The 10,530-nt window shown below is 44.9% G+C and overlaps 1 non-coding gene across 1 annotated transcript; it reads right to left on the bottom strand.

The window, feature by feature from the left end:
- Nucleotides 1–9,514: 9,514 nt before the first annotated feature.
- On the bottom strand, nucleotides 9,515–9,589 carry Trnak-uuu (transfer RNA lysine (anticodon UUU)). The gene has a single exon. It is a non-coding gene; the product is annotated as a tRNA-Lys (tRNA).
- Between the last annotated feature and the right edge of the window lie 941 nt (nucleotides 9,590–10,530).

Here is a 10,530-nt window from a genome sequence, read left to right as displayed (position 1 = left end):
GTCATCACTTACAATAAATTTCTGGTACTTCCTACAAAGTGAATCAAGAACCCTCTCTAGCTTGAGCAGAAATGCTCTGAAGTCAGAGTTAGAGGACCTATAAACAACAACAATTAGAAGTTTAGTTTCACTAAATTCAACTGCTCCTGCATGACATTCAAATATACGTTCAGCGCAGTACAGTGATACGCCTATGGTCTCAAATGGAATACTGTTTTTTACGTACATAGCCACTCCCCCACCCCGCAAAGAACTCCCTGAAAAACAGCCAGCTAATCTGTATCCTGGTACAGGAAGCCTCTGAATTGTCAAGTTATTTAAGTGGTACTCCGACAAATCAATAATTTCAGAGTCAACATCTATAAGCAGTTCACTAACGTTATCTCTAATACCTATTATATTTTGATGAAATATGCTAATTCCTTCTCTACTTGGAAACATGACGTCATCTTAAGGTGAGCTCTTAGTTAGAGAGACTTCTTTTAAGCAGGTATACCTATCATCTGACTTCAATCTAAAAAAGGTGCAGATCTAATACCAACTACTACTGGAATTCTTCCATGAGTGATCCTCCCACCACCCAGTACACTGTCATCTATAATCTAAGCCAGCCTCCCCTTCCCATACCTTTTGAGGTGCAGGCCATGCATAGTGAAACCCGATGTACTGATAGACCCTTCTGGCACCACTGATATGTGACCTATGCCATCTGCCATCAGCACCCTCTCCACCCCATTTTAACGAGCCCGACAGCCGCATTAAGATGAGGCCGAAAAGAAATGGTTCAAATGGCTCTGAGCACTATGGGACTTAACTGCTGTGGTCATCAGTCCCCTAGAACTTAGAACTACTTAAACCTCACTAACCTAAGGACATCGCACACATCCATGCCCGAGACAGGATTCGAACCTGCGACCGTAGCAGTTCCAGACCGGTTCCAGACCGTAGCGCCTAGAACCGCACGGCCACCACGGCCGGCAGATGAGGCCGATCATAACGCTGAAACAGTTGCACGAAATGCACATTAGTGCTACCAGTTTGAGTAGCTATCTTTATCAAGCCACCACCTACATCATATTCCCCGTCCACATCAAGTCTGTTCCCCGCTCCACTCACTATCACTACCTGATCCTCTATCGTAAAATTCCTACATAGCTTCCCTATGCTGTCAGTCACACGAGCCAACCCTGCACTAGGCTTCACAATGCTGGTAACCTGGTACTCACTCCCCAACACTTCCTGCAGCTGCTGGCCCACACCTCTACCGTTCAAACTATCTAACAGCAGAACCTTCTTCTTTCTGTTAGACTTTGCAACTGACCTAGGCCTAACTGCTGAGGAATGCTGAATTTTCCCTACATCCACAGCTACAAGCCTGGTATATGGAATCTTCTTTAAAAGTTTTCAGAATAAAGCCAGGAAGAAAACCCAGCTGATGTTTTGTAAAACAATAATAGTACCAACCCTTACTTATGGAAGTGAAGCATGGGGAACAACAAGATACTAAGAAAGTGGTATGCTGGCTCGGTAAATGAGATTTATAAGAAGTGTGGAGGGGTGGACAAGGGAATGTCGAAAAAGAAATAAGGATATAAGGGAAGATTTAGGAGTACATAACCTAATCGAAATAAGGATGATAGGAGAAAATGGAAGGAACATGTAGACCGTATGGGAAAAGAAAGATTCCCAGTAAAGCATCTCAATTATAAGTGAACTTGAAGAAGAAATGTAGGAAGACCATACAAGAGGTGGATTCTGTAGCAGGCAATTTGCCTAATACATGAGGTGAAGAAGAAGGTGGACATCATGTATTAGGGGATCTAGAAATATTTAATCTGATTCTAAAAATAGTATTAAGTAAGGAGTATTGTTAGGGGAGATTGGTATAGGTAAGACTGAGTAGGGAGAATATGAGATGCAGTCGACATTGCAAGATTGTACTGGACTTGCGATATGTTTTGGAAGGTGACAGGCGACTATGAATTTAAACCCTTACAGCAAATACTTTAAATATTAAATCTTCGTTTTAACTAGCTGGTCCATGTGTCTGCTAAATTGATTTTGCGCTTTGACTGCATTTGTTACTGATAGCCTGCATTCGAGATTATCACATTTATCAGAATCTAATTGAACTTTAATGGTAGCCCTGTCATTATTTTAGTCAACTGAATGGGTGATTAATATATCAACACAGTATTGATCTTTTATGAAAGTATGGTACATGTTCATTGATTAAAAATAGGAAAAAATACATGTTGACCATGATGACGAATAAACTTGAATTGATGGCAGTACAAATATTCCACAAACAGTTAACACTCCCCTAGGTGGGGGCATGTTGCTAAAGTCTAAGGTTTGTCTGATGAACTATTTACTTCAGCTCAAAACATAGATAATTCAATCTGAAATTATTTAACACTGAATAGACTTGGATGGATTTACTCTACACAGAAGTTATACTACGTTGGTGCAGCTGAGGACAAGAGGTGAGACTGTGATCCTGTTTGCCCTAACAAGCCGGAGCAGCAATACAATACACCTTTTCTCGACATGTGGCGCTATTTCAGGTGACAGTTGTGGCTCAAGCGTATGTGACCTGGTGTATCCCAAACAAACTCTGCAGGCATAGGGTCAAGACCCCATGACAGCTCCCTTGATAGTGTGTGGTTCACAGGGGACACGGAAACTGGCGAATTTCTTATGGCCGAACTACCTGTTGACAAGGGACGTTGATGACTCTGTCATAACACAATGGCCAGGTGAACTATATTTCTTTCACGCCCCTGCCCCCTGCTGTGGCAAGAGGCAGCTAACAGGTAGGTGCAGGTAGGCAGTTGTTTCCACCTCTCAGACTGAACACATTGTCTACGCACCAGTGCCAGAAGTTCTTGGCCCAGGGCCAGGGTTCTGTTCCTGGTAAGAGCTTCAAGATGTTCCTTATAGCTGCACAAGCCGTTCAGGTCACAAACATTTATTGCAAGATTTACAATTAAATGACAAAACTGCCTGCTTGTTCTCAACTCCAGGAAATACTATTCAAAGGAGAGCCTCCACAGAGATCCCGCATTCATTAACAATGTACATACTCCCGTCAATAGCTTCTCACGCTGATAACTTCCTGTCATCTCATAAAACGATGTCTTGGGTATAAAATCAACATTAAATTATAGTCTTGAATATGGTGAATAATGAGAGAGTGACTCATCCTCTCTCACTGCCTCCCCCCCCCCGCCCCCACCAGGTTGATTTCTGCATGTGTAGCGTATCACTTCAAAATGTCGTAGCGTGACATGGAACAGAGGAAATCATCAAATATTTTTGAGATCTCACAACGAATTTGTGGTCGACTTTGCCAAACAAGACCACACATTAAGAAACATCCTAACTTGAGCTCATTCATCTAAGGATTCACTCCCTCACACAAAGCTGCTTGCCTGCAAGAGGTATAGGTGAACATTGCTGAGTGTAGTATTATTCATGTGGATTCAAGGGTCGTTGCTACGTCCCAGCCTTCGTCATCCTTGATACATAAACGGACAATAATTGTAACTTAAGAAATGCTCTCTTTCTCACAATCTAAACAAATAAGTGAAATGTGTCATCTGTTGTACTCACTTCCTAAGGCAATGTAATATTTTTTCTTCCACCTCCTTTGAAAATCGCTCTCACTAAGTTACCTTCACATAAACGCTTTACGCATTACCAACACTAGATTAGCTGTAAAAAAATAGTTTCACAAGAAAATATAATTGATTTTGTGAATATCTGAAACATCATATCACTCCCTCCACAAGGGTCCCTGGTGAAACATGTTACATCTACGAAGACACACAGATAGAACACGGCACTAAACAAACACACAAATGGTCTCTGGAGTGGCTGAAGCATCAAGGTGCAGCAAGGTCACACCAGAGTGAGGGTCGCCCTTCTCTTAGCACTTGATGTGGGAGCAGCAGCAGATGGCTCTGGCCCGCATCTGGTCCATGGCAGCATCAGTGAGGAAGCTAGGCTATTGGCATCATCTCGACCTGGCAACAATTGGCAGTCTCCCGCAATGCCAGGCGTGACAGACTTGACATCTGGCGGAAGGGAATGAGACACCTGTGTGGTTGCATTGCGCCCAACATCTCCAGTTCAGGTAGTGACATCTTTGTCCCCGTCTCGTCTTTTGTTCCAGTAGCTGAAATAGTGCAGTCTCCCCTTCGATTAGGTAGTGAGCAATCCGTCTCCTAGCGAGGATTTCTTCCCTCACTGTATCAGTGGGTAACTTATGATGTCTGCAACTTTGCCAGTGTCCATCTGTATCCTCATATGCAACTGCAGGAGCAATTCCCCCAGATTGTGGCCACCTGATTCTGCATGTAGTCTGTAGAGGGCCGTGTCTGCCTGGGGAATCCCTCTGGGCCTTGTTGTGGCGCCAGTTTGGCTGCAGATCGTTCAAAGGCGTGTCATGACGTCCAGGATGAACCTCCAGTCTGGCGGCCCATTCACAACTGCTTAGTGGTTGGTTGCTGTTGGCTGTTATTTACTTGGTGCCCAGCCAATTCGCCAGGCTATTAAGGAAGTGACATGCCATCATCAGCCGGTGTGGCCGTGCGGTTCTAGGCGCTTCAGTCTGGAACCGCGGGACCGCTACGGTCGCAGGTTCGAATCCTGCCTCGGGCATGGATATGTGTGATGTCTTTAGGTTAGTTAGGTTTAAGTAGTTCTAAGTTCTGGCGGACTGATAACCACAGATGGTAAGTCCCATAGTGCTCAGAGCCATTTGAACCAGCCATCATCAGCGAGCCATCCCTTGTCTAGAGGGCCATCTCCATTCATAGGCACCCAGAGCAGGCTGGTTTATGTAGCTGCGGCACATGGCATATCTCTCGCCCGCTTTCACTTTCGCTGGGCTGCGAAGGCAGTAGGGAGACCCTCAGCTGCCTGGGCATTCATTCAGCACTGACGAACAACTCTCCACTCAGCAGGTCTCTGGGCCATCCCACCGCCGCAGGCTGCCATATGGTTCCAAAATCTGCACAGTCCTCTAGCACGTTTCAGTGCCGATGTCTTACAATGTTCTACACACATAGATTCGTATGAATAAAATAAGTCAAAAAATAAGCTCTTTGAGTAAAAACATTGAGAGGGCATAGATAGGAATAACAAAAATGAAAAGAATAAATATGTGTTAACTTACAGACTAAAGGTGACACGCTTAATATTTGTCTTGAATATGTGGTGTGAAGTGTCTCTGCCGCGCGGAGTGGCCGCGCGGTTTGAGGCACCATGTCACGAATTGCGCGGCCCCTCCCACCGGAGGTTCTAGTCCTCCCTCGGGCATGGGTGTTTGTGTTGTCCTTAGCGTAAGTTGGTTTCAGTAGTATGTAAGTCTAGGGACCGATGACCTTAGCAGTTTGGTCCCTTAGGAATTCACACACATTTTTTGAAGTGTCTCTAGTCTGAGTGAAAATTGTGTTAATACCATTTCCCATGAAGCATTTCCTCTATGATGGCCAACATGTATCCAACTGCACCCAACATGCTCTTTGCACACTATACTTAGAATTAACTTATTTTTCTTTACTCAACACCTGTCAACTTCACCTCTAAGCTGTCTCTACTCTTAGCTTCTGACTATGTTACGTATGTTCCTCTTGTTCTTGGTATTTTCTGCAGCATTGTTACCCAATGCCAGAGTGGTCTGAAACCATGCTCCCACTCGTCTCCATAGGTGCTTTGTCTCATGACATCCGCACCTGCAATCACACATCTGAAACTTACAAATTTCACTACTTCCCACTTACTTGTTGCTCTACACGTTACAAAAACGGCTCTAATTTCCTCTTGTTGAATTGACACTTCAATGAAATTAAAAAAGGTAAATTAACTCTCCAATGTAGGTCAGTCCTCACCCTGACTAATGGTCCCCTTCTTTCTGCTGCCTTCCTTTTCCGAACCCGAGGTACGCCACACTGCCGTGACTCACACTATATGTGCTCATCCTTCATGGTGTGCTTTGCCTACGGCGCTCTCTAGGCGCCAGCAAAACGCAAAGACCATGAGAAATGTTTCGTCACATGACTGGCGATGCCCAGAATCCCAACAGACAGCACCTTATGTGTGGGCAACTAATACAACACACTCGAAAACCGTTACAAACATGTGCAGTGGCAACGCCGCAATCTCGTCTTCGCCAAACACCGTAAAGCAATGTACACTTGCCTCTTGGGCAGTGCACGAGATACCGCGGAAAAACGGACAGAAATACCCTCACAGACCTAGTGATATTATCGAAGACACTACTACAAGAACTACAGAGCCGAATTTCATGTTCATAATGCTGTCGTTTCTTGATTAACACTCTTGTACCCCTTGGAACGTCATAATGGAAAACAACAGAGCGGTCCAAAGACATAGGGGCCATCTGTCACAAAGGTAAATGTTGGTTGGACCCTGGGCTCAGTCAAGATGCAGGAGTTATCATGCCACAGAGAGGTGTCAGTTAATACGAAGAGTTGTCACTTATGTCGAATTTCTATTCAGTTCTGACTTTGATTTTCAAGCAGGCGGTGGACTCACTGATATGGTGATGTAACAGTCAGGGTACTCATATGACCAAGTTCCTAAAGGAGTCGCACCATGACAATTACAAATACTTCAATATCAAATAACCTATAAATGAATAAAGTAGACCGCACTACACAATATCACCTAGAATTCGCTAATCCACAGAAGATCCATGCACAAATTGATTACAACCTAACTGAATTATAATAAACATCTATTCTATAAATGGTTTGACATGAGGGATATGGTGAATACCAAGAGATTTCCTTAATGTCAAGCTTTCGAGTTCCAGCGTGTTCGTGTGAGCGATCCTGCGGATTCGGACATGTCCACTATAGACACGGTAGAATTTGTGGCACAGCTGTTTCTGCTACTTAGGCAACAGAAACTCTACGACTTCATGGATTATATCTCTGGACTACCTGTTCTTGAGAACAGTCACTGGTACTGTCTTAGTGACTCCATGTAATAACTCGTTCATCGTGTCCTGGAAGTCGCGTAGCAAAAAAAAAAATCCCAAGTGGCGTGTCATTTCGCGTAGTATATACGGCAAAGTCTTTCCAGGCATTTCATTATCCTTTCTGCCGGGTACGATTGGGGATGCTGTGTGAATGCCTATATCGGTTTAATCCTAACATAGCTTTCCATGTCTCTGACCGGAACCGGGGTTCATTGTCAAAGATAATCCTATCTATATGAGCTACCTGGGTGAGGAAATCTTTGTAGCAGCCTCTGCACACCGTCTGTGCTGTTGCCTTTCCAGAAGGGTTAAGACTTGGATGTCTACTCCACTGCTACTAGTATGTAACTATAACCTTTACATATGCACACAAGTGGTGCCATTAAATCGGTTTCAGTGAAGTGTTTTAATTTGGTTGGAATTATGGGATGCAGAGGTACCTGCATTGTTACCGTATCATACTTTGGTTTCAAACAAGCGTTACACCCCGCAAAAACCTTCTGAATTCCTCTGTCCATATCTTTATAATGGCAAAGTGTGCATAATTTGATAACATTTCCTTGCTCCAAAATGTGCATAGCTGCCGTGCGTGTGCCAGACAACCTTGTTTATAAGCTCATCCGGAATGCAAACACGCCATGGCGCTCCTTCCCCTTCACTGCGAAAGGACAAGATTTCCTTCCGTAACAGGCGCAGCTGCCCGCGCTTAGTTTCAGTCCTGTGTTTTAACCTCTTCTTCAGAGCAAGCACAGTTGGGTACCTGTCTTGTTCCCTGGTGACGTGATTCTCAAACGCCACATTTTTAATACAATACGGGCTGTAGTGTTCTTCTGCTAGTGGGTTTATGTTACTTCTTTCCCAAAGGTGAACATGACAGCATCCACGACGATGTACTCCTCCCGTGGTTTGTGCGTAATGGTGAAACCGTGATCCTGTAGCAAGAGTGCCCATTCGCTGTGATTAGGAACTCTAAGGCTTAGTGATCTGTAAATACTCTTGTCTTTCTCCAGCATCGGAATTTATCGAAGCCAAACACGACCGCCAAAGCTTCCAACCGAGTAGTTTCTCTCACATTTACAGAAGACACGGCTTCCAAAAGCGATAGTCTTATTCACCATGTTCCCACCTTGCAGATATCTATGGAAGATCACTGCGCCCAGACCAGAGTACGAGTTGTCTGTCGCCATGCAAAATTCCTTCGCCAGGTTGGGGTGCGACAAAATCTGTGCTTTAACCAGTGCGGTTTTGAGGATCTGGAGTTCATCTTCCTCCAAATCGTCCATTCCCACGACACCTTCTTCCCAGTAGGCTGGCGTAATCGTGGTGCAGCTAGTTGCTTCAAGTGAATGAATCTCTTCCGGAAATATGTGACACCGAGAAAGCCGCGGATTTGTTTCTTAGCCGTTGACATAGCGAATTTTGCTGTCGCCTCAATCTTGTCTTGGTCTGGTGAAATTCCTTCTGCGGTGCTGGTATGGCCCAGGAACTTTACTCGCGAAGTCCTAGTACATGACTTCGTGATGTTGGCAGTTACGCCACATTTTTTAAAGGCATGTAGTATTTCCCTCAGGATCACACTGTGTCCTTTCCACATCGATTGCGCAATTAAGAGACCATCTACTTTAGTGACGATTCTCTGTTGCAGCGAATACTTTAATATACCATCAAGTCCCTTACTGAAGGCAGCTGAGGACACGTTTAAACCGAATGGTTGTCGTTTCTGTTGGTAACATCCACCGACGGCGAGGAATGCAGTATATTTCCCGCAGTTTGGGTGGACTGTAATTTGCCAGAAACTATACCCCAAATCGAGAGACGAGAATACTGCTACGTCGTGGAAGTTTCGTAGGAGTTCCTCCAGCTTCTCGGGATGATCTGTTCCTGATTCTATCATGACATTAACTTGGCATGAATCCAGCACCAAATGGATCAGCCGTCGGACTTTACTGCTACCAAGAGGGGTTGTTGTACATGGGGGTCACTGGTTCAATGATGTCATCGTTTAGCACCCTTTTAGTCTCTAAGAAAACTTTGTATCGGTAGGCCAGGAGGATCTGTAAGGTGGAACGAAGAATTTTGTGTGCTCGCGCACTTGGAATGCATATTCAGAATTACGGATGGATCCCGTTTTCGGCAGAAGTACATCCACGGTTCCAAGTACGATTTCTTCCAGGTCTTCTTTCTCATTCATTGGAATGTTTTGTAGATTCTCTAACATGTTACCGATCGCATTGTACACCTCCCGTCGATTTTGTTCATCTTCTTGCGCAGTGCGACAACGCTCAACGCGCCACGACTGATTTCTATCTTCCTCCATTTGGGTCTCGTTGTGTCATAACTTCTTTTTATATATGAAGATGGGATCTGTCCTTTTGGACATGTCCGAAAGAACAGATAGTATCGGTGACCACGCAGCTCGTTAGAATGAAATTACAATGAAATGAATATCCTTAGCTGCATACAGGCGTTGATATAAGTGAACGGGGAACAGCTGAAAGTATGTGTCCCGATCGGGACTCGAACCCGGGACCTCCTGCTTAAATGGCAGACGCTCTATCCATCTGAGCCACCGGAGACACAGGGGATAGTGCGACGGACTTAACTCTGGCACGCCTCCCAGGAGACCCACATTCGCAACTTATTGTCCCGCACTATATTCATAGTGCCCCTGTCCATACTCATTACTCGCGGCTTTACTGCCGATTCCCGTAAGAGTTCGGGCACTGTTTGTGCATCCACACAGAAGAAGATGGTCAAATGGCCGGTGAGCCTTAACTCTATATATATATATATATATATATATATATATATATATATATATATATATATATATAAAGATGGTATCTGTTCGCCGGGCGGTGTGGCCACGCGGTTCTAGGCGCTACAGTCTGGAACCGCACGACCGCTATGGTCGCAGGTTCGAATCCTGCCTTGGTCATGGATGTGTGTGACGTCCTTAGATTAGTTAGGTTTAAGTAGTTCTAAGATCTAGGGGACTGCTGACCTCAGCAGTTAAGTCCCATAGTGCTCAGAGCCATTTGGTATCTGTTCTTTCGGCATGACGCAGCGCTTATCACTTCAAAATGCCCACGGCTGGTCAGGGGGTGGGGTAGGCGTGTCCAGCAGTGTCCACAAGCTGTGAGGCAGATGTCCTGAGTGCGAGCGAGCCAGCAAGGGACTGCTACCTGATGCGGGGGCGGGGGGGAGGGGGGAGGGCGGTGGCTGCACGGAGGAGCCAGGAGCCAGCCATCCACACCAGTATTGCACTCGAGACCGGCAGAGCACCGCGGCGCGTCTTAACGACTTTGCCATCACAGTCTGCAAAGCGATGAAGTGATCAAAGTTAAACAAGAGTACCCTTGTCCTACGAAATGCAATTTATGTCCTCAGAGTATAATTCTCCGATTTCCCCTCCTCTGAATTGTTTTTTTCCTATTTTGTACCACTATTCCCGTTTTAAAAACAGTTTCCAGCAATAATTTCTGACTATTGTGTTCTCTGAACTGAAAATTGATTTG

Source organism: Schistocerca cancellata, chromosome 1 (genome assembly GCF_023864275.1).
Source record: "Schistocerca cancellata isolate TAMUIC-IGC-003103 chromosome 1, iqSchCanc2.1, whole genome shotgun sequence".
NCBI lineage: Eukaryota > Metazoa > Arthropoda > Insecta > Orthoptera > Acrididae > Schistocerca > Schistocerca cancellata.
This window is presented reverse-complemented; position numbering and strand designations above follow the sequence as displayed.